General features: G+C 42.1%; 1 long non-coding RNA gene across 1 annotated transcript; it reads right to left on the bottom strand.

The window, feature by feature from the left end:
- Nucleotides 1-21292: 21292 nt before the first annotated feature.
- On the bottom strand, nt 21293-24128 carry LOC309390252. Its single transcript, XR_014175096.1, has 3 exons — nt 23936-24128; nt 22261-22374; nt 21293-21382 (listed from the first exon to the last, which is right to left on the bottom strand). It is a non-coding gene; the product is annotated as an uncharacterized lncRNA (long non-coding RNA).
- Nucleotides 24129-27987: the final 3859 nt, after the last annotated feature.

The following is a 27987-nucleotide window of genomic DNA, read 5'->3' as shown; positions in this document are numbered from 1 at the left end:
AGCTGTCAATTGTAAGTTATGGATTATCCATAGGTCTCTTATTTTGGTCTTGGTGGATTCTTGTCAATAGTAGCCGATTTAGGCCCATTTGCAGCAGTGAATTTAAAACTGAGATCATAAGACAAAGTCTCTCCTTGAGAGAAATGAGCAGTCTAAAAACACGAAGTATAAATAAGTAGACGTAGCTTAATTTTGCCTTAGTGAAGTAATGGTTTAATGTAATGTGTGAACTTAGTCACTGTGATTTATAAACCATGGTTTATTGCTCAGCACATTGTGCAAAGTCTACCAATTGTGCTATAGTCAACAATCCACAATTAACCAAATGGCGGTTAGCAAGATAAATAAGCAAATGATTGATTCCATCCAAGATTTACTTTTATGAAAGTTTAGGTGAACTTAGCATAAATATGCATAGAATTGCAATGTTAACCAAAGACTTTTCTCTGGCTGCGTGTGATACATCTTATTAAAATGACTAAGACTCCTGTGGGTGTAGCCTCCATAATGCTTAGTTCCAATTTGTGTGTGGATTTCTTTTGGCAATGGGATTTTTTTCAGGGCAGGCGGTATCAGATGATAACATTATTTATGATTGCCAGGGACAAGACATGACTAATGAGTGATTTCATACGCACAACTGCTTAAATGTATCAGAATAGTGCAACCTGACACTTCCAAGGAAAGTGGGGGGGGGTCCATTTGACATATTTGGGAGTCATCAGAGATTCAAGCAGATTTTTAAAATATGTATAATTGTTTTCTTTTGGAAATGCTACATCTTATAAGAGTGAAGGCAATGCAAAGAAGAAAGTGTGCAAACCAAATGCTTCTCTCTGACACATTACAACAACTTGCATCTTCCACACAACATGCACACCAGTACCAAAGGCTTTCCAGAGTTGTTTGAATGCCTGGATTCAAGGGGGCCACTAACGAATCAGGAGGGGCTGTGCAGGTGGCGCAGTGGTTAGAGTGCAGTACTGCAGGCTACTTCTGCTGACTGCCGGCTGCCTGCAATTTGGCAGCTCAAATCTGACCAGGTTCATGGTTGACTCAGCCTTCCATCCTTCTGAGTTGGGTAAAATGAGCCAGTGACTAGAAGGGAGGGGACATTTGGCAGCCAAAAATGATACAAAAATGGTATCATCAAGAACCTCACTGAAGAAGTGTCATGGATCATGTTCACAAGAACTGTATCAAGAGAAAAGGGAAAATGCTACTTTAAAAAATGGAACCACTATGGGTAACTTTAAGCTGATTTGCTGTGAACTGGAGGCCAGATGAAGCCACAACATGAGAACCAAGTCTGAAATGTAGCTGAGGGGGCATCTTCCTGCTAGAATGATAAGGAAATGGGGAATGAATCCTTTGAGCTGCAGTGGTGCAGTGGTTAGAGGGCAGTACTGCAGGCTACTTCTGCTGACTGCCGGCTGCCTGCAATTTGGCAGTTCAAATCTCACCAGACTCAAGGCTGACTTAGTCTTTCATCCTCTTGAGGTGGGTAAAATGAGGAACCAGTTTGGGAGCAATAGGCTGACTCTGTAAATCGCTTAGAGAGGATTGTAAAGCACTGGGAAGCGGTATATAAGTCTAAGGGCTATTGCTACACACGTGTTCGGGAAACCCTGAAACATCTTTGAAGTGCATGCGCGTGCACGTTTGTGTGTGTGTGTGTGTGCCTTTCCAAAAGCATGACTTGCACCAAGGCTTCTAGAGGATGTGACCGTTTGAAAGACTCTGAGGCAAGCTTTATTTATTGGTTTATTTTATATAGCATTAATATATTGCTTTCGTTGCAAGATTATGTGCAGCTAACAAGAATGAAACCCAACCTTAAAATCATAAAAGCATCACAAACTTTCCAATCATAAAAGTGAATCATCATTGCAGATAACCATAAAATGGAGCTATCTGCTAATGGACTATAATCAGCCTGCAAGCATGCTTTGTACAAAGTGTTCTTCCAGCTGCTTTGGGTAGTCTCAGTGTCACTTTGGACAGCCCTTTCACAAATCAAATTGGTCAACTGAGGCTGGATACAGACAGAACCTCCAACGAAAAACGGATCCACCAATTGCATTAAATTCTAGCATGGCTTGATTGTTTAGTACATGACCTAGCCATTAAACGAGGTCTGTAAATTATGATTTCATATGATACATAAACCAAATCACTGTAGCTTGTTCAGTGAAACTTTGCACACACTGTGATGCATGAAGAAGCTCTTCAAAAGCTGTGCTTTTCCAGCCCATAAACCTGAGGGGTCTCTCCACTGTAATTCAACTCACTGCCCAAGGAAGGGAGTTGTTGTGAGTCAGCCTGTATTTCTCCTGGTGCCATTCAAGGAGCAACTGGCACATCCTTGACTGATAGAACCAGAGATTTCCGACCTGTGCAATAAAGACTGTCTGTATTATGCCTACGGACCTCAAAAGAAAACATGCAGATATTAGTCCAATGAAGCGTAAGGAGAGGCAGGATGGACCTCAGGTTACAAACCGTCCTATGTTGACATCATCCCCAGGCAAACATTCAAATTACCATCTGTGGTTAGCTGGAAACGGAGGAAAAAAGAAAAGCCACCAATTTCTCCATTTTCTGGATCCAGTTACCAGTAATTACTTATCCACATATAGGCGAGTTGAGCAGCGAACGGCTGCCAAAAAATCTCCTATGCAAGAGCCAGAGTTCTTGGGAGCCTGAGCTCAGTTTGTTGATGCAAAAAATTGGCTTCTTTTGCTAGAAGCGATTGTGGAGCATTTTGTCAGTCTGTGTAGAAATAATTAATTGTTGTGTTGGGGCATAGGGTTTTTAAAGGAGCTGAAAAAAATCAACAGCCTATTGTTTTCTGCAGCAGGTTATCTAAGTTACAGGGGCATCTGTGGAGAAGAAGGGTCAAAAAAGTCACTGACCATTACCAAGATTTACTTACATTATCAAGTAAATTAACCAGGGAAGTTTACTTGATAATTAGAAACTGCTCATCACTCATTAAGAGGAAAGACTACATTATGTAGTTCTAAGAGGTTGCCTTGCTTTCAAAGATCACACTGGCATTTTTCAGAATGTGGTTGAAGCCGCTGGTCCTATTTGCCTCATATCTAAAAGGAAAGGGATGCAAAAAAAGACATACATTAAAGCCCTCAAAGAATTTCTTTTTTCTTTCTTTCTTTCTTTCTTTCTTTCTTTCTTTCTTTCTTTCTTTCTTTCTTTCTTTCTCTCTCTCTCTTTCCTTCCTCTCTCCCTTGCTTCCTTCCTTCCTTTCTTTTTATTTATGTATTTATTTTCTTTCTTTCTTCCTATCTTTCTTTCCTTCCTTCCTTCTTTCCTTTACTCCCTTCCTCCCTTCCTTAACCTTTCTTTCTTTTTTTCCCCCTTCCTTCTATCCTTTCCTTTCCCTCCTTCCCTCTTTCTTTCTTTCTTTCTTTCTTTCCTTCCTTCCTTCTTTCTGTTATTAATTAGCCATGATCTTCAAAGGAGGGACAGAATTCCTTGGATGAGTTAATTTTCTCTGTTTATGCTAAAGAAACTTTCTTGATCCTTCCCTGCTGTTTTATTTCTTTATTATAACACCACGCTGAGTTTCTGGAAGATTTTACCGATGTTTTATGAACCTTCATTTCTATTGTCCATGATATTATGAGACATTTACGAGCATAGCAAATAAAAATTCCCTGCCCAATTTTTGTTGTTTGAAAAATGTATCGGTGTCTAGTTAGGAATAAGACTTTTTTCAAAAAAAATTCACTGCATCATAAACATAATGTGGGTTTATATTTTTATCTTTTCCAGGATGTTTTAAAAAATCAGTGTGTAGCTCAGAAGATGGGAACTAGTCCCCCAAAAAATTGACTAATCAAAACAAAAATAAATTTGGGGTGCTATTCCTTCACATAGTTGGCAAGTACAACCCATAGCAAGGGTTGTACTGGAAAGAAAAAGAGATGCCAACTGTTGAAGAATGGATTTTGAAATTGACTGAATTAACAGGAACGACAAAATTGACTGCTTTGAATAGAAATAATGGAGTAGACAGCTTTATAAGAGACTGGAAACCATTTGTGGACTTTCTACGTGTTTAATGGAATAACAGGGGAGGAGAATTTATTGCTTTTTCTTTTCTTTCAGCACCCACTCAGGGTGGATCCTACATGTTAAATGTTAAATTTAATTGAGCACTTTTTCTTCTTCTTTTTTTGTACCTCTTTTTTGTTGTTGGAATTGAATGTATGCTTTTGTTTTGTTTTATTTTGTTTGCTTGTTTTACTGTTTTGTATTTTATGTTTTATGATAAAATAAGTAATATTCAATAAAAATCACACTGGATGCAATGTGTGTATGTGTGTTTGTGTATATGTGTATGTGTATGTGTGTGTATGCATATCTATCTATCTATCTATCTATCTATCTATCTCTATCTATCTATCTATCTATCTATCTACCTACCTACCTACCTACCTACCTACCTACCTACCTACCTGGATTGGCATATGACCAGGTGCTTTTCTAATAGAAGGCATATTTATTAAAAAATTACATATAAAATGCATATATAAGAGAACAGTACGTATGAAAATAACCTTGATTTTTTACTTTTTTATTTGAAATAGATTATTGGTTCAGACAATTAATAAAATAGTAACACAATTAACATAAGAATGTTTATAATTTGATTCATTCCTGTCTATTCAACATATCAATTATGTAATGTATGTATGTAATGCCCTCACTTTTTCTATGAATGGAGGAGGACGCTTTGGTAAGTAATTTTCCATGAGTTTTGGACTACATACTGCAGTTTCTTAGTTTGACCATGGTATCTGGGGATGATGAAATCCAAATGTTTGGATGGCACCAAATTGTCCAGCACACTTCAGATCGATTCATGAAATGAAGACAACAAGATAAGTAGCACGAGCCTCCTCCAAGTATGAGAGTCAAAACTGAAAGAGGTGGTGAAACTTATCAGCAGGCCCCCCTGTAAATATCAGAGACCCCATTACACCACTCATTTCCTTTAACTTTGTGTATGGAAGTGTTGGAAGAAATGTCCTTCTGGGTTCAGTTCCAAGTGGGGAAAAAGACACTGGAAACATGGAGGCTGCTTGGAAAGATGGTTTAATGGTGGACAGGATCACATGGCTTGAGTTCCTGAGCAGAAAAGGGGGATCACATGCTTCCAGATGTTGGGTGAAGAAGAAAAAAAGGGCAGAGATGCTGAAAGTCCCTGGTTTTATGCCCTCTCTGTCCTTTGATCTTGAGCTTGTATTCTGATTGGTTGTTATACTCCGATGGGGCCATGCAGGGGCAACTCTGTAGGCTGTGCCTTGAGTCCAAGTTTGGTTGAGCATTGCTTCTTCCCAGTTACCTTGTGGTGGGATGGGTAAAGGGCTAATACTATCATGCCTTAATCCCATCACCCTGGAGCTGAAGGGGGGAATTCTGTGTTATGTAGAATAAACTGGCTGAGGCCTTTTAATGGCCCATTGACAAAGGTGGTGGCTATTAAGAGTGAGTCTGTTTCCTTCCTAAAAAACATGTTTCTCCATTTCCTATCCAGGGAAATATAACATTCTGCCTTTTCAATATTTCCCAAGATATTTCATTTTTCTAGGAGAGGGATAGGTGCTAACTTCCTACGGAAGGAAAACCTTAATGACAGCCTTTGAATCAGAGATGGTACTCTATTTTCTTCACTACTGGTTCGATAGAGGGAGCGACACCCCCTCCCTCTGCCTGCGAAAATGGAGGCATTGTGGGCGGGTCCTTCATTGTTTCCAGGGCAGCCTCACAGGTCAGATCTAAGCAACCGACAGGCCAGATCTGACCCCCGGGCCTTGAGTTTGACACCCATGCATTAGAGTATATCCAACCCTTTCGATTAGTTTGTGGTTCGACACATTGTATAAGAAATCTAAGTAATGTATTTGGTGTGAATGAAGTCAATGGGTGGCTGCAGTCTGCTCCTTTGTGCGGAAATGTATCTGCTTATCCAGGAAAAAGAACCCTGGCATGGTAAACCTTGGAAAATCATAAGTTAGAGCAAGGCATTTTGCAGGAACGCTTCCAAATATAACACTGACATTTGATTCAAGTCCTTTCATATTACTAGATCAGCTTGATAGACAATTTAATCAATTTGTCAGGCATTTGGAAACTGCCCCCCCCCCTCATCTTCATTTTAGGCAAAATAATTTCATTTCATGGCCACATGAGGGCAGCATTTTCTTTCTTCTCTTCCGTCTCTTCCTCCCCCCCCCCCAAATAGAGAACAAACTATGAGGCATTGATAAACTATTGCTTCTTTTAAGATTAAATGTCAAGTATGTAAAATACCGTACACATTCAACATTCATGTTTTTAGAGAGAGAGAGAGAGAGCATTTACAGAATATAGAATATCAGAGTTGGGGAAGACCTTGGAGGTCATCTAGTCCAACCCTTTGCTCAAGCAGGAAAATCCAACCTCGTCTTAAAAACTTCCAGTGATGGAGCCACACAACCTCTGAAGGGAAATTGTTCCACTGATTAATTGTTCTCACTGACAGGAAATTTATTCCTTAATTCTAGCTTGGATCTTTCTTTGTTAAGCTTCCATCCATTACTTCTTTGCCTTGCCCTCAGATGCTTTGAAAAAGAGGTTGACTTTCCCTCCTCTCTGTGCCAGTCTTTCACATATTGGAGGACTACTATTGTGTTGTAGGAAGTTAAAACCCACCCCTCTCCTAGAAAAATGAAATATTCTAGGAAATATTAAAAAGGCAGAATATTCTATTTCCCCAAATGAGAAATGGAGAAATGTGTTTTTAGGCAAGAGACAGAATCACTCTTAATATCCCCCACCCTCTTCAATAGCCCACAGCAGATGTCCGCACTTAAGAGATAAAGAGATAGCCAGGACTATTCATAAGCAATTGCGCTCACCAGAGGTGGGTTCCTACCGGTACGGAATGGCCAAATAGGTAGTAATTCCGGTGGACCCATGACCGGTTCTATCCTCGTTGGTGCCATCTTGATTTTCTGTTATGCACATGTGCAGAACAAGCTTCATTGAAAAAATGTTATTTCCCCCCTTTTTAATGTTGTGCGCATGCAGAGACTATTTTAGTGAAAATGCGCGTGTACGTGGAGCATGCATGCAAACTTTTTCAGGCGCCGAACCGGTAGTAATGGCGGCAGGAACCCACTCCTGGCCCTCACCCAAGATCCAACAAAGGTAGGATTAGCCATCTCACCACATGGCACCTGGGAAGATTGCATCACCCAGCAAGGCTCAACCCAGCCTGGGACTCCGGGCAGCCTACAGAGTTGCCCTTGCCCGGCCCCATGGGAGTCTGACAACCAATCAGAATACAAACTCAAGTTCGAAAGCCCAGAGAGGGCATAAGACTCAGGCACTCTCAGCATCTCTTCCCTTTTTTTCTTCACCCATCACCTTCAAGGCATGTGACCCTGTTCATCAATAAACTTTTTTTCCAAACAGCCACCATGTTTCCAGTGTCTTTGTCCCCACTTGGAACTGAACCCAGAAGGACATCTCTTCCAACAATGTCTAAACTTCTTCTTTATACTCCTTATCTCAAGCTTGATTTGACCTGCTTCATAGACTCATTCACACATTCATGAAGCTGACCACCAACTCAGGATAGTCACTACCACTTCCAAATTCATGAGCAGCTAAAGCTTGCTGAAGAACACATGAGTGCCACCAGTGGTGGGATTCAAAATTTTTACTACCGGTTCTGTAGCCGTGGCTTGGTGGGTGTGGCCGGGGAAGGTTACTGCAAAATCTCCATTCCCTCCTGATCAGCTGGGACTCGGAAGGCAGAGAATAGATGGGGGCGGGCCAGTCGGAGATTATATTTACCGGTTCTCCAAACTACTCAAACTTTCCACTACCGGTTCTCCAGAACCGGTCAGAACCTGCTGAATACCACCTCTGAGTGCCACCCTTTTGTTCCCTTTCATCTGTCTACCTGGCTTGGAGGAATTCTGCCTTCTCTTGCAAACAGGTGAGCTATTAACATATTTTTGTGCAGTCTGCATGAGACCCAGCTTGGGCTAGTCCTGTCACATCATCACTGTTCATTCACTTCCTGCTGAGCAGAAGGATGGGTTAGGAAAGATGGGCAGAGTCATGCCAGTGCCCCTTCTGCGGGGCCTGGGTAAGGTGAAACTGTAAAATCTATTCTGGAAGCCTATATATTTTATGATATTTGCAGGGTTGGGCTTCAGAAATTGCAGCAACAGGTTCGCTGCCCCACTGCTGAGTGGGCGTGGCCATAGTGGGTGTGGCCTAGTCAGCCTCCTGCACAATGAATTGTGTGTGTGTGTGTGTGTGTGTGTGTGTTTCCCCAGGCTCCTGAGGCTTTTCTCGGGCCAATGGCAGGGCAAAAACTGCTTCCCTTGGGCTCCGGAGCCTGGAAACATTTCCAGACTTTCGGGATTTCCAGTAGTCCCATTTTTTGCCCTCCCCAGACTCCATAAGCTTTCCTCAAGCCTCGGGGGGGGGGCATGAAAACTGCTCAGAGGCTGGAAAGAGGCCCATTTCTGGACTTCCAGAACCTCTGATAGGCCCTTCCCCCTCCCTCTTCCCGAGCCTCCAAGCGGGCCCTGCACTTACCTGCCATGATGAATGGGCCGCGTGGAGACTCCTGGAAGGGAAGGAGTGGGAGGGGCAGGGCAATGTGGGCGTGGTCAGCCAGGAGTGGCATTTGAGGGTTCGCCAAACTGGGCGGAATCCTAGCTAGAGGATCACCTGATCCCGTGTGAACCCCCAGCAGTCCACCCCTTGGGATGTGGCTGGATTTGGGGTTTACAGCTGCCCTGAATGCTTAGAATGGGCTCTCTCAGCCTTGGCAGCTTTCAGATTGGTGGTCTTCAACTCTCAGAATTCCCCCGAGAGCAGGAAGGAAGCAGAGGACTACCTGTAGTTGCAGTGGGCTAAGCATTTCCCAGCAGTGGAGCTGTTAGGCAACTGAGTTTGCATATCTGCATGTGCAAATGCAGCATATGGAACCAACCCTCCTAGACATCTGTTCCTTTTTCTTCCTCTTGCCAGATTTCATATTGTGTTTTTTTTCCCCAGCTCAGCCAATTCCCACTCCCTGTGTAATGAAACTCCATAACACTTGTAGCAATATTAATATCAGTGCAATTAGTAAGTCTATTTATACCTCCCAGGACAGCTCTAATGGAACAGAAAAATTTATACTTAGGCCCGGCTAGCTTAGCCTCCTCTCTGTAGGATACCATTTGGATGCTTGTTTTCACCTCAGGATTTGCATTAAAGGCCATGCAGAGATGAATTGCTATTGGGAAGCAAGAGAGGGTGAGAGGAAGAGAGAAGAATGCAAAGAAGCCCTTGTTATATCAATGCCAGAGTGGCGTCTGGATGGGCTTCCACCACCTGTGAACAGAGCAGGTTAGCAAGCTGGGAGTCCTAGCTAAGCAGCAGGTGGAAGCCATGGCTGGAAGGGATTTTGGCTTACCTGGTGCGGGAAGACTTGGCAACAGCAACACAAGCCTCATTACCACTTAGTCATTCTGCAACACCTCCTCTCCATGGGGCTGCTAACTTGGAAGCGACAGCTAATCCAAAATTCAGCAGCCTGTTCGTTACATTGAGAACCTATCATATCAATATTGGCTGGTGGTGGCCTATCAAACCTTGTATGGCTTTTGGCCAGTGGGGGGATTCAAATTTTTGTACTACCGGTTCTGTGGGCGTAACTTTGTGTGGGCGTGGCATGGCTTTGTGGGCGTGGCAGGGGGAGGATACTGCAAAATCTCCATTCCCTCCCCACCCCCAGCTCCGTTCTCCTGATCAGGGCAACAAAGGAAGATCAGCTAGGAGGCTGGGAGGCAGCAAGGGCGGGGCAGCCTATTTGCTGGTTCTCTGAACTGCTCAAAATTTCTCCTACTGATTCTCCAGAACTGGCTGAATACCATCTCTGGCTTGTGCCCTGGATGCCTACCGAAGTGCTTGCCCCAACTTGAATCAACTCAACCTATTAGATCATCTAGGGCAGGAGTGTCAAACTCGCAACCCGTGGACTAGACGCATCATGTGCAGGCCACGCCCACTCCTGGTTTAGCGATGGGGGGGGAAGTTGCAATACGTCATGTGACGATACTGTGACACCGCGAGTTTGACACCCCTAATCTAGGGCACTCTTCTCAATTTTGACAGCTTGAAACTGTATGGATTTCAACTCTGATATGCCTGGGAAGTCCAAGGGCGCTGGTCTAGGAAGAAGCTCCTGAAGCTCCCATGTTTCTGGGAGATGAAGGCTGAGTACATCAGTGCTATCTGGGAGCAGTTAATCAATGGTTCTGGGAGATGAAGGGAACGGAGGCCCTGCTTTTTAGTGCCAACATCCTTGAACAGTTTCTGGAGAGAGGTCAACTGGGCACTATCTGTTGAATTTTACATGACAAGAGCTATTTCAGAGAGTGTTCCCCTCAAGTTCATGATTCAACCATCTTCTATTCTTTCGTATATCTTTTTTCCCCTCCCCTGCTTTCTTTTTTTCTTCTTGTGACTGTTAGGAATGATTCACTGGTTAGGATTTTATATTGTAGATTTAATATCTTTTCCGCTGAATCTTTTATCTGAATGTTTGAATTGCTTTTCGGTGGCAGCACTGACACTGTAAAGCGGCCCCTCCTGTTGGGATCAGGCCTTCTTTATTGATATTTTGTAAGCTTTTAAAGACAGCACTGTTTCACGAAGCCTTCCCTTGAGCTGACCGTGCCATCTTTAACTATTATTTTTGTTGTTTGTATCTTTAGGTTGCGTGGGTGTCTGTATGTGTTATTTTTCTGGAATTTTATATCAAGGATATTTTATCAGTTTGATATTCTATCAAGAGCCTTTTGATTGCACTGTGATGGAAATGTGATTAAATCAATAACATATTTTTATATCATGGAAGTTGCCAGGAGTCTTTGGTTTGCAGTCAAGGACAAAGGCCTTGTGTGAATCTCTCTCTCTCTCTCTCTCTCTCTCTCTCTCTCTCTCTCTCACACACACACACACACACACACACACACACACACACACACAAACAATCTTAGCCAAAAGGCCAAGAAGCAAATCACAACATCCTTAGATAGACCCCAGACAGAGCCTGTCAAAAGAAACAGAACATTGTTTGAAGGGAAGTGGTACAAAGCAGATATGGGGAGTGCTAAGCCATGGGGCTATTACACTATTCCCCAAGACTTGCATGCCTTGAGGAATGGCGCCAGATGACCAATCATCTTAAATATGACTGGTTTGGTCACTATATTATTAAAAAAAGTATGTAGAGACTGAATCTAGTAGCCACCATGCTTTTTTCTCTCCCTCTTCTGACTATCCACATTTTTACCAGGGTTCAAATTCTATTTATCTATTTTTCCCATATCTTATTTCTTATAATAAACCTATTCATTACCTTGTCGTTCATTCGTTGCATTCTTTTACAATGCATTTATATCAGAGGTGGTATTCAGCCAGTTCTGACGGGTCCTGGAGAACCAGTAGCGGAAATTTGAGTAGTTCGGCAAATAGCCTGGCCCCGCCCCCACTGCCTCCCTGCCTCCCAGCTGATCCTCTTTTGTTGCCCTAAACAGGAGAACGGAGCTGGAAAGCAGGAGTGGGGAGGGAAGGGGGATTTTGCAGTGTCCTTCCCCTGCCATGCCCACCAAGCCACGCCCACAAAACTGGTAGTAATTTTTTTTGAATTCCACCACTGATTTCTATCCCAACTTTTTTGAAGCTCAAGGTACTTCCCTTTTCCTCCTGTTCACCCTGTGTGATAGGTTGAGCTGAGGGACAGCAACTGACTCAAAATCTTCTGACAAGAAACCAGATCCCAAATCCTAACCAAACCCCTAATCACGATACCCAGGGGTGGATTCCGGCTGCTGCTACTGGTGGTTTGCTCAGGGACGCGCTGCACAGAAGCACATGCAGAAGTAAAAAACAAGATGGTGGCACTTACAGAGCCCCCAAGAGAAACAGTTTGGAGATGTGGCAGGCTGAGTTACTACCTACTCGGCTGAATCGGTCCGAATTGGTAGGAACCCACAACTAACTATACCCTATTAATGTTCCTTTTGCTTCATTCTGGTATATATGTCTATGGAGATTCTCAGTCATCCAGGTCATGGTTGTCCCAAAAGTGTTTTTTCTGGTTTTTCTTTGAAGATATTTCACTTCTCATCCAAGAAGCTTGTTCAGCTCTGACTAGATGGTGAGGAATGAATGGTGAGGAATGAATGGTGAGGAAAGAATGGTGAGGAACAGATGGTGAGGAACGGATGGTGAGGAACGGATGGTGAGGAATGAATGGTGAGGAATGAATGGTGAGGAAAGAATGGTGAGGAACAGATGGTGAGGAACGGATGGTGAGGAACGGATGGTGAGGAATGAATGGTGAGGAATGAATGGTGAGGAATGAATGGTGAGGAATGGATGGTGAGGAATGAATGGTGAGGAATGGATGGTGAGGAACGGGTTGTGAGGAACGGATGGTGAGGAATGGATGGTGAGGAACGGATGATGAGAAATGAATGGTGAGGAATGAATGGTGAGGAATGGGTGGTGAGGAATGAATAGTGAGGAATGAATGGTGAGGAACGGGTGGTGAGGAATGAATGGTGAGGAATGAACGGTGAGGAACGGATGGTCTGACAGGATAGTTTCCCCACCATCCAGTCCAGGAGAAGTTTCTGGCTACACATGCTTGATGCACACTACACACGCATGTGCAATAGTCAAAAAATTGCTTCTGCACATGCACAGAAGCAAAAAACAAGATGGCGGCTTTTATGCCGCCGCCAATAGAACCGGTTCAGATACATGGGCAGCCGAGTTACTACCTATTCAGCCAAACCAGAAGGAACCCACCTCTGATCCAGTCAGAGCTGAAGAAGCTTCAGAAAAAAACCCAGAAAATTCAGTTGCCTCTTGTGGAATGTTTCTGGTATGTAGTTCAGAGCCTTTGGTAAAATAGTCCTTGACTTATGATCAGTTGCTTAGCCACCATTTTATAATGAATGCCCCTCCTCCAAAGTTTCTTACAACCTGGCTTTCGAAGTTCCAATGATGGATTCCCACCCCCCTGATGGTCACATGACTGCATTTTGAGTGCCATTCAAAGCTGTTTGGACACGTGATCACGATTTGTACTTCTGGTTCCACCAAACAAGTAGTGAGCAATGAGTTTGCTTAACATCCACAATGTTCACTTAACAAACATTAAAAAGATTGTAAAATTGGGCCTTGCTGGTGGCTTGCTTTGTGACCATCGCAACTCAGTTGTAACTTGAGGGCTATCTGTAGTTCCATATATCTCCATTACTGATGTCCCAGCCCAAAAAGTAAAAACAGAACTGGACATCCCCTGTATTTCTTCCAGATTCATAGATTTAAAAAGAAGAGAAGATCTGCCAGGAGAAGGAGAAAAATGTTTTTGAAAATGCTGAAGCAGAAGGGCTCAGTGGCAAAGATGCTGAGCTTGTTGATCAGAATGTTGGCAATTTGGCAATTGGTGGTTCGAATCCTTAGCATGGTGTAGCAGAGTGAGTTCCCGCTACTTGTCCCAGCTTCTTTCAACCTAGCAGTTTGAAAGCATGTAAAAATGCAAGCATAAAAAATAGGTGGGAAGGTAACAGCCTTACGTGCACCTTCGCCATTTAGTCATGCCACCCACATGACGACAGAGATGTCTTTGGACAGCGCTGGCTCTTTGGCTTTGAAATGGAGATGAGCACCGCCCCTTAGAGTCGGGAATGACTAGCACTTATGTGAGAGGGGAATCTTTACCTTTTTTTAAAGCAGAAGACCAAGTTTGACATGTCACTATTCATGCAATAAACACTTTTTTCTTGGGATTTATGTTTTAAAGTGTATAACTGTTAGAGTGACTATCATAAACACAAAGTACTTTTTTTTTACCCTGTGATATATCCATAATGAACTATTTGCCATTTTCTCAATAACGACTTTGACAACAAATCATAAGCTAACTGCACAGAAAGCTCTTCTCCATTTCGGCCACAAGGGGGTAGACTTGCTTAACTAGTCTCTGCTCTAGAAATGGTCCTTGCAGATCGAGAAGCAATTGGACCTGCAGTATTTAAAATAATTGCTACTGACTGGGCATCTGAGGACACAGCTACAACACTCTTTTAGTGAATGTTGAACTTTGGTACAGATCCACTCAGCATACGTTTACAACCCCAGTGCAATGAGCCATGGTTTGTTTTGCTCATTTATACCTGAATGAGTCTCCCTACGCAAAGCCAATCTTCCTAAGATAGCATCCTTCTGTTGCACTGGCATTGACAGAATGCTCAGAGAGTTTTCTGTCCATGTTCAATAACAATTCTGTATTGGAATTCTTAAACCAGAAGCCAGGATTGGGAGGCAGTTCAAATACCACTCCCAAGGATCTCTTTTCTCTCTCTTTGACAGCAAAGTTGCTCTAGGCTACCGATTTTTTTTCTGGGCAAGAATCTTACTACCCAATTTTATTTCTTAATGATATAATTAACTGTGGCAGCTCTGCAGCAATGGAAATCTGCAGTAGGAACCTGCAGTGTGCAGTTTTTCTGCAGTTTGAGACAGAACGGTGATTGCTACTGTAGGAAGTTATCACCCAGCCCTCTCCCAGAAAAATGAAATATCCTAGGAATGTTGAAAAGGCAGAATATTATATTTTCCTGGATGTGAAAAAGGGAGAAACACATTTTAAAAACAAAGTAAATTCCTGCAGCTTCCTGCCCATCCCCACTTTGTCAATGGGCCATTAGGAAGGCCAAGCTAGTCCACTTTACATAATAAAGAGTTCTCCTCTTCAACTCCAGAGTGATGGGATTAAGGCAGGATAATATAAGCCTTTATTCAACTGACCACATGGCATCTGAGAACTCAACCAAACCTGGATTCAAAACTCAGCCTAGAGGGTTGCCCTTGCACTGGCCCATGGGAGTCTGGCAACCAATGAGAATACATTTCTTACACAGGAACAGGAAACAGATAGGTGGGGCAGAACAGATTATAAAAAGCCCTGCAAGCTCTTCTCTTCCCTTCTCTTCTTCTCCACTAACATTGAAGCATGTGATCACCTTTTCAGTTCAGGACTCAAGCCATGCGGTCCTGTCCACCATTAAAACCACCTTTCCAAGCAGCCTCCATGTCTCCAGTGTCTTTTTCCCCACTTGGAGCCGAACCCAGAAGGACATTTCTTTCAACACTACAAAGGCGGCTACCGAGCAATCTTTACGCTTTGCGGACAGATGTGGGGGGGGAGGGAAATGGGCTGTTTCTGCATGGGTGGCATGTGAGCGCACATGCATGCACTTGCCCACTGCTCAAGCAAGTGGAGATGTACCTGCACTTGCGCTTGGCTGCCGTTTCTGTGATCCAGTTCTGAACATGCAGAAGCCCAGCGGCTGAGGACCCATAATATAGGATAACTGTGTGAGGATAATTTTATTTTATAAGAGTGTTCCCTAACCTGGTGTTAAAATATTCATGACTGGGAGAGACATGGGAACAAGGTCAGCCAACGAATAGACATGGCAACTATCTGTGAGCTCTGAGTCTGCTGCTCTGAGAAGTAAACTAGCAGTCTGTCTGGGCTTGTCTGCTGACATGAAATTAACAGCTTGTGTTTGCCTGTAACTCTCCTCTCTTGTGTTTACTTGGAAGAAGCACCTGTTGGTATTGTACATTTATTCATCTATTTGTATGTATATAAAGAAGTTAATGAATCCTGCTGCATCAATTATCCCTGTGTCCTTCTGGACTTGAATTTATGCAACAAACTCTGACAGTAAGCTGAGAGGAGGGCCAATGTGATTTTATTTTTCTTGTGTGGAAAATTGTCACCCAGCCCTCTTCCAGAAAAATGAAATATCCTAGGAAATATTGAAAAGGCAGAATATTATATTTCCTTGGATGTGAGAAGGAAGAAACATGTTTTAAATTGAGAGTAGCTCCCTGTAGCTTCCTGCCTCCACCCACTTTATCAATGGGCCATTAAGAAGGCCAAGTCAGTCCCTTTACATAATAAAGAGTTCTCCCCTTCAGCTCCAGGGGGATTGGATTAAGGCATGATAATATAAGCCTTTACTCAACTCACCACATGGCATCTGAGAACTCAACCAAACCAACACAGCCTAGAGAGTTGCCCCTGCATGGCCCCATGGGAGTCTGACAACCAATCAGAAGACAAGATCAAGATCAAAGGCCAGAGAGAGCATAAAACCAGGGACTCAGCATCTCAGTCCTTCCTTCTCTTCTTCTCCCCAACATTGAAGCATGTGATCACCTTTTCTGTTCAGGGCTCAAGCCATGTGGTCCTGTTCACCATTAAAACCATCTTTCCAAGCAGCCTCCATGTCTCCAGTGTCTTTTTCCTCACTTGGAGCCGAACCCAGAAGGACATTTCTTTCAACACATGCTTTCATACATTTAATGTGTCTCCCACCCCAGGGGTGGTTTGGAGACTTCTTTTTATTAACTTAGAAACCGTGTGGGTTTTTTTTTTTATTCTTGAGGAAAAGTACATATAAACAAGTGAAATTGTTAAAAAACAAAAACTTTTCTTGCATGTGTAACACACCAGATTTCCTCTAAAGTGCTTGCCTTGCGCACGGAACTGCTGCCTTAAAAATTGGAAGTTTTTGATTTGCTAAAGTCATTTGAGTAAAGTGAAACCATTCAATAGCGAGGGAAATAATTACTGGGATGTGCAATGATTCAGAGGAGGTGCTTCAGAATATGCAGGAGTAGGAATATAAATAGGAAACTGCTTTAAAGCAGATGCTTCTTTTTCAAATAGGACAGAAGTCTGAAAAGTGACATGGTTTATTCATTATGTTTATATAGCCATCCAGGACACAAAACATGGTGCTGTGTGGCATACAATAAACATTTTTTTTAAAAGTATAACAAAATTATTGCCTATTGGGCTATGAAGGATTCTCAGTCACCCAGGTCATGGTTGTCTCAAAAGTGTGTTTTCAAGAGGCAACTAGATTTTCTGGTTTTTATTTGAAGACGTTTTGCTTCTCATCTGAGAAGCTTCTTCAGCTTCTTCTTCTTCTTTTGCAAGAGGATGTAGGTATACACACATTTCTGATGGATGAGCTGACACTGGATACAATTGTTTGGTATGTATAGCAAAGTTCCAACAAAGACACTTTGGCATTTTTGTGATAAATTGCAATTGCAGTTTATGTCCTGCAATTTAATCCATAAAATTAGTTTGTTTGACTAAATGGTTATCCAATGCAGTGAAATATTGCATGTGATAATATTTATATGTGCTTATAATATAATAATAGCAATAATAAGATCATGCAGACTGACTGCAAACGATGGCTTGACAAAATGGTGCATTGAAATATCTGCAAGAAATACCACTTGCCTGCAAATAAAATTTGTGGTGGAGTCACAAATCAGACAAAGTAATAGAAAACAAAGAAGCTAAAGTACCCTGGGAATTTAGAATTCAAACAAACGCTTGTCACATAACACCCCAAACTTAACAAGTACCAATAAAAAAAGAGAACTGTCAATAAAAAAACCCAAAAGGTTTGGAGTTTCAACATCTGGAGGCAGAAGAATAGAAGAGAAAGAACTGGGGGAAATGACAAAATACAAAAAAACTGCAAATAGTAGTAGAATGCCTACGACAGGGGTGTCCAAACTTGGGAACTTTAAGACTTGTGGACTTCAACTCCCAGAATTCTGGGAGTTGAAGTCCACAAGTCTTAAAGTTCCCAAGTTTGGACACCCCTGGCCTACGACAAAAGAAAGTAAAAAACATGTCCCCTTTTTGTGTGATTTTTGGAGTTTTGGAAACTGTGAGGAGGTTGTTGACTGTTGGTGAACAGTGGTGTGTCACCTAAAACGATTGTGGTTTGTCATCTCGCATGTCACCCATTCAATCAGAATAGAGTTGGAAGAGACCTTGGAGGCCTTCTAGTCCAACCCCCTACTCAAGCAGGAGACTCTATACCATTTCAGCCAAGTGGCTGTCCAATCTTTTCTTAAAAACCTGTGATGAAGCCCCTATAACTTCTGGTGGCAAGCTGTTCTACTGGTTACTTATCCTCACTGTTAGGAAGTTTCTCATTAATTCCAAGTTGCTTCTCACCTGGATTCGTTTCCATCCATTGTTTCTTGTCTTGCCTTTTGGTGACACATTGTGGTGTGTCACCTTTCACATGTGTGTCACAGGTTTGCTATCACTGCTCTAAAGCCCTTTTATTACTTGTTCTTTAAGCTACGTTCAGATTTCTGTGTGGTGATTTTTTTTTCCTGTGTATAAATTGCTGTTTTTCAGTCTACTGTATTAGTTTTGAGTTGTTCTCCTCCCTCCCCCCAGTTTTCCTTAACAACCATATGGATCCAACCGAATTAGATAGATCCTTTATTTTATGTCTTCATTTAAGTCATTGCCCAAGTGAGCAGATCCAGCCAATACCATTATATCAAGACTTACAGAAAATCAATAGCTCTGAAACTCTGGAGCAGATTACATTAAACCCGAATGGCTCTTTTGGCCTTTCCAAATACCCTTAACAAACAGACATTTGTATCTGGAAAAGCAGAAAATTCTTAACCTAATGGTTATATTTTTCTCCCTCAGTGACTCTGCCCCAATTCTGTTTACCCTTGCAGGGATCAAGGTTAATTTAAGATCAGTCTAAATCTGGAACAAGGGACCCAGTGGCTCATTGGCTAAGACACTGAGCTTGTTGATCAGAAAGTTCAGCAGTTTGGCGGTTCGAATCCCTAGCATCGCATAATGGAGTGAGCTCCCATTACTTGTCCCAGCTTCTGCCAACCTAGCAGTTCGAAAGGATGTCAAAATGCAAATAGAAAAATAGGAACCACCTTTGGTGGGAAAGTAACAGCGTTTCATGTGCCTGCGGCATTTAGTCATGCTGGCCACATGACCATGGAGATGTCTTCGACAGAGCTGGCTCTTTGGCTTTGAAACGGAGATGAGCACCGCCCCCTAGAGTTGGGGATGACTAGCACATATGTACGAGTGGATCCTTTACCTTTTAAGTCTGGAACAGTGGCTGAAACAAAAAACATACCTTGGTAGGTAGAGTTTCAGGGGGGAAAGAAATGGGTTTTTTTGTGTGTCTCCAAAGCAACTCATTTCAAACTGGAGATAATGGGGAAACAAATTCATGTGGCTTAAGTGCATGATATTTCATGTCATGTACATTTGATGTTGCATGCCACAAATGTTGCTATTCAGGGTGAAAAAAGACTGCATGCATTTAACAGTCCCTTTTCATAATATTCAGTGAAACTTTAAGACTTATGGTTATAAGCCATACAGTTTACGGCTTAATTAATATATTTCATTCATTTATGTCATGCTTGTTCAGGATCCAGATTCTTGAGCCCTCTGGCTATATTTACTGGCTGTTAGAACAAAATAGGTTTTCAAAATTTAAGATGTCTTTAAATCAAGTTTAGTTGCTGTTGATGGCATCCGTGCCAATTTCTATCATTTACTAACAATTCTATTGTATACACCAATAAATCTTGGAAGACGACAACTTGAAAAGCACGTAAATATTCCACCAAACTCGAATACCGAAGAGATTTGGCTTGGTATTAGCTTCAGTGGTTACTCGCCAAAGCACCTGAAGGCAGGACGAGAAGCAATTGATGGAAACTTGCTAAAGAAGGATCCAACCTAGAACTAAGGAGAAATTTCCTGACAGCAAGGACAATTAATCAGTGGAATGACTTGCTTCCAGAAGTTGTAGGTGCTTCATCACTGGAAGTTTTTAAGAAGACATTGGACAGCCATTTACCCAGTATGGCATACTCCTATTGAGTAGAGGTGGATCTAGAAAACCTCCAATGTCCCTTCCTATTCTGTTATTATATCACCAACTAGGATATTCTGCAAAGAAGCAAACTGCACGAACTACAGAATAGTGTATTAGAGGGCGGGGTGTATTTTTTTTTTTTTTGGTCATGTTCAGTGCTTGCCTAATGGATGCCCCCCCCCCCAAGTCAGCTATCTACTGGAAGGAAGAGAATGAGAGGCAAAACATTGTGCAAAACATTGACAAACATTGTGCAAAACATTGACAAAAGATCTGTAAATCCTGAGAATGATGTGCAAAGAAGAAGAAATTGTCTCAGCTGATTGTTGGAGGGCATTGTTGCCCATGGTGCTATATGCAGGGGTGGTATTCAGCCAGTTCGGACCCGTTTGGACAAACTGGTAGTGGAGACCTGTGGATGAGCCCGTCCACCCACCCCAGTGCTGTGCCATCCTATTTAGCCATGTTTTCTAAGCAGAATGCATGCTTGAAAGCCGCACGCGTGAGCAAAGCACATGCACAGAAGGCACATGTGTGTGCTCAGATTTTTGGTGCACGGCAAAACGGTGGTAAAATTATGTGAAACCCACCTCTGGCAGATCTAAACCTAAGTCAAATATATTTGTTGATGGTAGAGAGCTGCCGGGATCATGAAATTAAGAGGACGGCCTACCTTTCTTCCATGTGATGACTGCCGGGTTTCCGAAAGATGCCCTAATTAATTCATGAGCCTCAAGCCAAGTTTCAGAAGAAAACCAGTCATTTATTAGGAACATCATTTCGGTAATACCCCATTGCAGTCAGATCTAACCTCATTTAAATTATGGCTGAACTTTTCCCCTGTTTCTTCCCTCCCCTCAGTCTGTGTCATAAATCACATTCTCCAATGAGGTGCACACCTCACAAGCTTGCTGTAGGAATCTGAGATCTGACTCTAGCCAAAGGTATGTGTAGAATGTGCTCCCCCCGCCTTTCCTCACCATGGCAACTTGATAACAGACATGCCAATGCTTTATGAGTTGACAACGACCTTTTTCCAACACTTGAGTGTTTCTCTCAAAGTGATTCATCTATGAGAGTGAAGGTTCGTTCTCCGAGCTTGTTGGTTGGTTTCTGAACATTTCGTTACCATGCTAGGTAACATCTTCAGCGGAGTTTCAGTGGGAAAATACTCTGCTGAAGATTTACCTAGCTTGGTAACAAAACATTCGGAAACCAACCCACAAACTCAGAGAATGAACCTTCATCCTCATCCTACACCCGAGTTACAGATATTCGCCACTATTGATTCATCTGTATTATGATTCATTTACTCTGGGCACATGCAGATGGAGCAGCTGTTGTTTGAAAAACGCATCGGTGTCTAGTAAGGAATAAGACTTTTTTCAAAAAAAATTCACTGCATCATAAACATAATGTGGGTTTATATTTTTATCTTTTTCAGGATTTTTTAAAAAATCATTGTTACAGGGTTGTAGCTCAGAAGATGGGAACTAGTCCCCCCTGAGTGAGTGCTGAAAGAAAAGAAAAAGCAATAAATTCTCCTCCCCTGTTATTCCATTAAACACGTAGAAAGTCCACAAACGGTTTCCAGTCTCTTATAAAGCTGTCTACTCCATTATTTCTATTCAAAGCAGTCAATTTTGCCGTCCCTGTTAATTCAGTCAATTTCAAAATCCATTCTCCAACAGTTGGCATCTCTTCTTCTTTCCAGTACAACCCTTACTATGGGTTGTACTTGCCAACTATGCGAAGGAATAGCACCCCAAATTTATTTTTGTTTTGATTAGTCTTTATTGCTCCTATCCTGAATACGAAGGATAGACTGGAGTAGTATGGTCCAAATCAGCACCAGTCATTCTTTTCCTGACTTTGATTGGTTAATGACAGAAGCTGATGAGGCCATTTAGTTTAAAGTTCTGTCAGATGAACGCAAACCCCTGTGAGTCATATGTTTTAACAGTACTTAAGCAAACAAATGTCTTTTAAAAAACATGGGCATAGAATCACGACTTGCAGGAACCCAGGTAGAAAGAGCCTTTTTTCCCCCTTTCCATTGACATTATTTAAACTATTTGCATTTTAAATAACGCTCCTTTTGAAGAAGCTGAAATTCATGAAATGTTAGTGAACAAGACACTAATGAAGGCCTTAATTATACCTCCCCGTGCTAGAAATTAATTTGTTGACTTTAGCACTGTCAATCTCTTTTATTTTATTTCCCCATATTAGCATAATAATGCAGAAGAAGACAATAGCTTTGCCAAATTGCTATCTTTTAACTTTTTTTTTAATAATGCAGGCATTTTTTTCAACTTACGACCATTCATTTAGAGAGCGGCTGAAGTTACAACGGCATTGAAAAAGTGACATGACTGGTTTTCATACTTACGGCCATTACAGCATCCTGATAGTCGCATCTTGGTAACCAGCATATATTTACAACAGTTGCAATGTCCTGGGAGTCACGTGATCCCCATCTGTGACTTTTCCAGATAGCTTCTGACTAGCAAAGTCAAAGCGGGAAGTCAGATTTGTTTAACAACCATGGCAAAAGAAATTATAAAATCAGTGTCACGTCCCCGTTGGAGCCTGAATCTGTGGAGAAAAACGAGCCAGAACTGGAGCCAAGAGGGATCGAGGGGGCGGCTTCGTTGGCTTCAGAGGAATGTGGGGAGGAATGTGCCGAGTCAGGCCAGGGCCTTTCAGGATTGGGGTGGCTTATAGGCAGGGAGGAACAGGGGCAGGATGACCAAGAGAGGCTAAGCAGTGAACATCAGAGACAGAGCTCAGGAGATGAGCAAGGACCACCTCCTCCTGATCCTTAAGCATGGAGAGTGGAGAGAAGATGACAACAGCACAGACTGAGCTGACTACTTGGGATGAGAGTGCACCACCTCTCTTCACAAGGCACACCTGGGGACTGAGACTTAAGGAGATGCTGTGGGGAGGAGAATTTGAGTGTTGAGTGCTGTTGCCGATGTAATTGCCTTGTTCCTTTTGTTTCCTGGACTCATTGACTTGCCCTGCTGGATTTCTTGCAGCCATTGTACTCACAGTGTTGTGCTGGACTACTTGCAGTCAGAGGCTGCTGGAGGGGTGTGTGTGTGTGTGAGAGAGAGAGAGACACACACACACACACAGGAGTGGGTTCCTGCCAGTTCTAACCTCTTCTATAGAAGAGGTTCCACAAATCTACAGTGCCGTTTAGAACCGGTTCCAGCTCCCTCCTCCCGCCCTTCCACACATCATCAAGATGAAGAACGAGAGGAGGAATTCTGGGAGTTGAAGTCTACAAGTCTTAAAGCTGTCAAGTTTGAACACCCCTGGGTTTTTTTTTTTCCTAAAAGGTTAGGGGGGCAAGGGTCATGTAACTTGACAGATTTAAGACTTGGGTGCTTCAATGCCAGAGTTCCTGAGCCAACATTTTGTTTGCTAAGCAAGAGCGTTGTTAAGTGAGTTTCACCACATTTTACAAGTGTGCCATGCCAACCCAGTCACATGACTGGCAAGCCACTCCCACAAAGCAGGCCACACTTACAGAAGAGGTACTAAAAAATTTTGAAACCCACCACTGGTGTGTGATCATTTTGCTCTGGGATGTACCAGAAATGTGGGAACGTTTGGGGAAATTTGGAGCAATAAATGGGCTGTTTGAACTATCAGCTGACTGTGCTGCCTCTATGCCATGCCCCAGATCATTGCAATCAAGTGCAACTCACTTAGTAACCACTTTGCTTGCCAATAGAAATTACTGTCCCAATTCTGGTTGCAAGTCAAGGACAATTGGCAAAAGTCTTGTTTTCATATTCATAGAGCAAAGGAGGGGAGAGAAAACGAAAGAGAAATAAAGATTATTTTAATTTATGACTCATCCCACCAAAAAGTTGATGCACCTCCTGGTTTTACAGAACAGAAAGCAAGTGGTGTACGATTATACGAACACTGCACCATCAATTTCCCTTCCGTTGTGTAGGATTAAATACAGTGCTTTCTGTTTTAGAAACCAATCATTATCCACAAAGAGGAAGGCAAAATTGGAGGATTATAATCACCGTTGGGCTTACCTCAACATAAGATGCAGCAGAGTTTTCTCAGTTCAGAAAATACCCAATGAAAGGAAGTCTTCGGCTATTGCAGCTGGTGCCCATTTACATGTGGGTATAATAGTCATGCTTTGCACATTTATGCCATGAACAAATATGGTCGGGAACATTCTGGGGTGCTTCTCCAGCATCGTTTTGCCCAGCAAACAGGGTTGTTCCATCTGGAAGAGAAAGCAGCACAATATTGTAATGCTTATATCGCTGCTGCAGAAACAGTCAAAATAGCAACTTTGGGATTTGGAGTAAATTGATTTTTTAATGTGAGCAACTGCTCTTAAAAGTACTTCTGCTACTAGTCTAGACACACAACTACACCCAAATGCATCCACTGGAGCTTTGCAATGGAAACATGCCTTATGGAAAATATACCAGTTCTATCTATACCTTTACTTACTTATGAACTGAATTTTCATTCTGCTTTTCAGGCAATTATTTGGCCTCCAATACATCTCTCTCTCTCATTCATTCTCTCTCTCTCTCTCTCTCTCTCTCTCTCTCTCTCTCTCTCTCTCTCTCTCTCTCTCTCTCTCTCTCTCTCTCTCTCTCTCTCACACACACACACACACACACACACACACACTCACAGCTCTCTCTGTGGGTGCGTGTCTGTCTGTGTGTGTGTGTGTCACTCTCTCTCTATGTCACTCTTTCTGTCTCTGTCTGTGTGTGTGTGTGTGTGTGTGTCAATGTCTCTGTTTCTCTGTGTGTCTCTCTGTATCTCTGTCGCTCTCTCTGTCTCTCTCTGTCACTGTCCCTGTTTCTATCTGTCTCTGTCTATCTCTCTCTGTTCTGTCTCTCATTCTCTCTCTATCTCTGCCTCTCTCTCTCTGTCTTTGTCTATCTGTCTCTCTCTGTGTATATCTGTCTGTCTGTCTCCCTCTCTGTCTCTCTCTCTCTCTCACTCACTCATGCTCTCTCTCGCTCACTGTCTCTCTCTGTGTGTGTATCTGTCTCTGTCTGTCATTCTCTCTCTGTCTCTCTGTCTCTGTCTTTATCTCTCTGTGTCTCTCATTCTCTCTGTGTGTCTGTCTCTATCTGTCTCTGTCTCTCTTTCTCTCACTCTGTCTCCCTCTCTGTCTCTCTGTCTCTCTGTCTCTCTGTCTCTGTCTCTCTCTGTCTCTCTTTGTCTCTGTCTCTCTCTGTTTCTCTGTCTCTGTCTATCTCTACCTCTCTCTGTCTCTCTTTCTCTCTCTGTCACTCTCTCTGTGTCTCTCCTTCTCTATCTCAGTCTATGTATCTCTGTCTCTGTCTCTGTCTCTCATTCTCTCTGTGTCTCTCTTTCTCTCACTGTCTTTCTTTTTCTCTCTCTTTTCCAGCACCTTAAAGCTATAGGACATGAAATTAATTTTGAAGGAACGAGGTTAATCTCCAAAACTGAACACTTCAACAAGATAATAATTATGGAAACTATCGAAATAGAGAAACACCCCCACAACATGAATAAACGTGACGATACCTTCCGCCTACCAGACATCTGGAAACCAGCCTTAGTCAACAAACGAACCCCACCCACCAACCAGGCCGTTACAACACGAAACAACAATAGACACACAGCCAGCACCAATCAGCACCAATCTACTAATCATGATACAACCACACAACCAATCATTCCACTTACTGAAACAAAGCCAGTATTCCACACAACCCCCACCAAGATTTATAGAAAGATGGCAGCTCCGACCATGCTTTAAGCCCAAAACCTAGCCTGAAGATGGCGAGTGAGACCTCGCCGAAACATTGCCAAGACAATCTCAATCTTACATGGGAAAAGACCCGAATACAACAAAACCAGCATACCTACACCCGTGAAAATCTACGAACACAAACACAAACACACACACACACACACATAGATATAGATATGTGTGTGTGTCATTCTCTCTGGGTGTTTCTTTCTCTCTCTGTCTCCCTCTCTGTCTCTGCCTATAAGTATATATCACTCTATCTCTCATTTTCTCTGTGTGTCTCTTTTTCTCTCTCTCTGCCTCTCTCCCTCCCTCTGCCTCTCTCTCTCTCTCTCTCTCTGTGTGTGTTTGTGTGTGTGTAGACCATGAAGAAGATGATAGAGTTGAAGTCTTCAAAGTGACATTTATAAGATAGCACGTGCACCCAGTTTGGGCCTAGCTGTTTTTTCTTTGCTTGTACTTTTCCTTCACTAGCAATTGGCAGTTGGTCAGCAAAATAGTCTTATGGCCAGAAAAACTGTCAAGGAGAGCTGAATGTTTGATTTGGCAGACCAAAGCAAGTAAACACCCAGAAGCTGCTGCGTGTCTGCTGCTAAATTTGAGTGCAGGTCGAGTTTCCCCTGCCAAAAATGGACTGCAGCCTCTTTGTGTCTTAGACCTTTGATTGATGAATAAAGCCAAATGATCCTGTCCTTCAACTCTTCAGGTGTAAAATAAATTGCCAAGAGTCTGGAATTGCAGGGGCAGAAGGAAAGAAGGGAGGGAGGGAAGGAGGGAGGGAAGGAGGGAAAAAGGGAGGGAGGGGGAAGGGAAGGAAGGAGGGAGGGAATTTTATTGATCAAACATTTTATGACCTTTTTTCTAACATGCATATGTTGTTATCTCTGGTAACCCTTTATGAACTTCTGCTATCATCAGGACTGAAATGACAACACTTTATGGATTTGTTTATAGATAAGAGATGGAATATGGGAGGGGGGAGAGACACCATATCTTGTATTTTAAGAGAAGGTGATAAGTTACTAAAATCGTTTATACTTGTGATAAAGGGGGAAGTCATGCCTTTATATATTTCTTTTTCTTTATTCTTATTTTCCTGTTTTATTTCTATTTTTCTTTTTTTTCCCTGCACTTACTATTTCTCTTCTTTTAGTTTGCATTAGTTCTTATTGTTGTAACTTGTAATTTTCAATAAAATTGCTATGTTAAAAATGTGAACAGAATAGGTTTTGGTTCTCAAGGATACAAATTTACATCAGGATTTTTTTTCTACTCAGCCCAAGGACTGATGGATTGCACTTGAATGTAGATGTCTGGATGTGACAATAGATGGACAGACAGACAGATAGCTCGGCAGGCAGACAAATAGGAATGCATATATAACAATGAAAAACACAGCACTTTAAAAGTTCATATTCACTCTTGCTTTCCAGATTCTCCTTTGTACAAAGATAACTCAATAGGAACAATTCTTTTAATATAGCCATAAACGGTATCCAGATTTTGAAAAAAAAGGAATCTTTGTAAAGATTTCCCAGAGCTCTTGTTGTTGTTAATTTTTCAGCCAGAGAAATTGCCTATATTTTGAGCCACCACTAGTCCAATGAAATATGTATTTTAGTTTTCTAATGTTTTGCAATAACAAACCTGGCAGCTATCAGGAGGAATTGCAGTAAATTCATATGTCAGGGCAATTTATGTGGAAATATGGACATTCAGCCAAGAGCAGACTTCTGTATGAAACATTGTTGGGTAGATTTTCCTTTTTCCCCAAAAAAAAGATTTCACCTAAAATGACTGATCAGGGATTGCCACCAAAAATGAAACCTGTACCAGTCTGTTTATGGACTCAAACCAATGCCTAAAGTTCACACATTCCAATTTTACTGGAATGTATTACACTAAGGATGATTATCATAATCAAGTCATTATGACTCGCTGAATGCATTTTAATGGATTTTATGTCACAAAGACTTCCAAGCAGATGCATCATTCAAATTCCAAATAATTCTCCTAGAACTTGTAAAACCTTTAAGAGTCTGTTATGTGTAATGTAAGAGCTTTGTATAATATTAATGAGAATTCCTTGCTTTTAAATTAAGTAAATTCTACCTATTCATCAAAATGTCCTTTATGGTCTTGAGGAGATCTAGATAGTTTATGAAAAATGACTGCATTTGAAATCAATACCTAACCCAACCTATTTGGGGAAAATATTTTTGCAAAATATAATCAGCAACTTCAATGGGAACAAAAGTTTCCTGTAGCTCATCTAACCTACTGACTTAAGGTGATGTCAAAAAGCTAAACAAGGTTAGATATAGCTAA

Source organism: Natrix helvetica, assembly GCF_964273705.1.
Source record: "Natrix helvetica genome assembly, chromosome: 3".
NCBI classification, from domain to species: domain Eukaryota; kingdom Metazoa; phylum Chordata; class Lepidosauria; order Squamata; family Natricidae; genus Natrix; species Natrix helvetica.
This window is presented reverse-complemented; position numbering and strand designations above follow the sequence as displayed.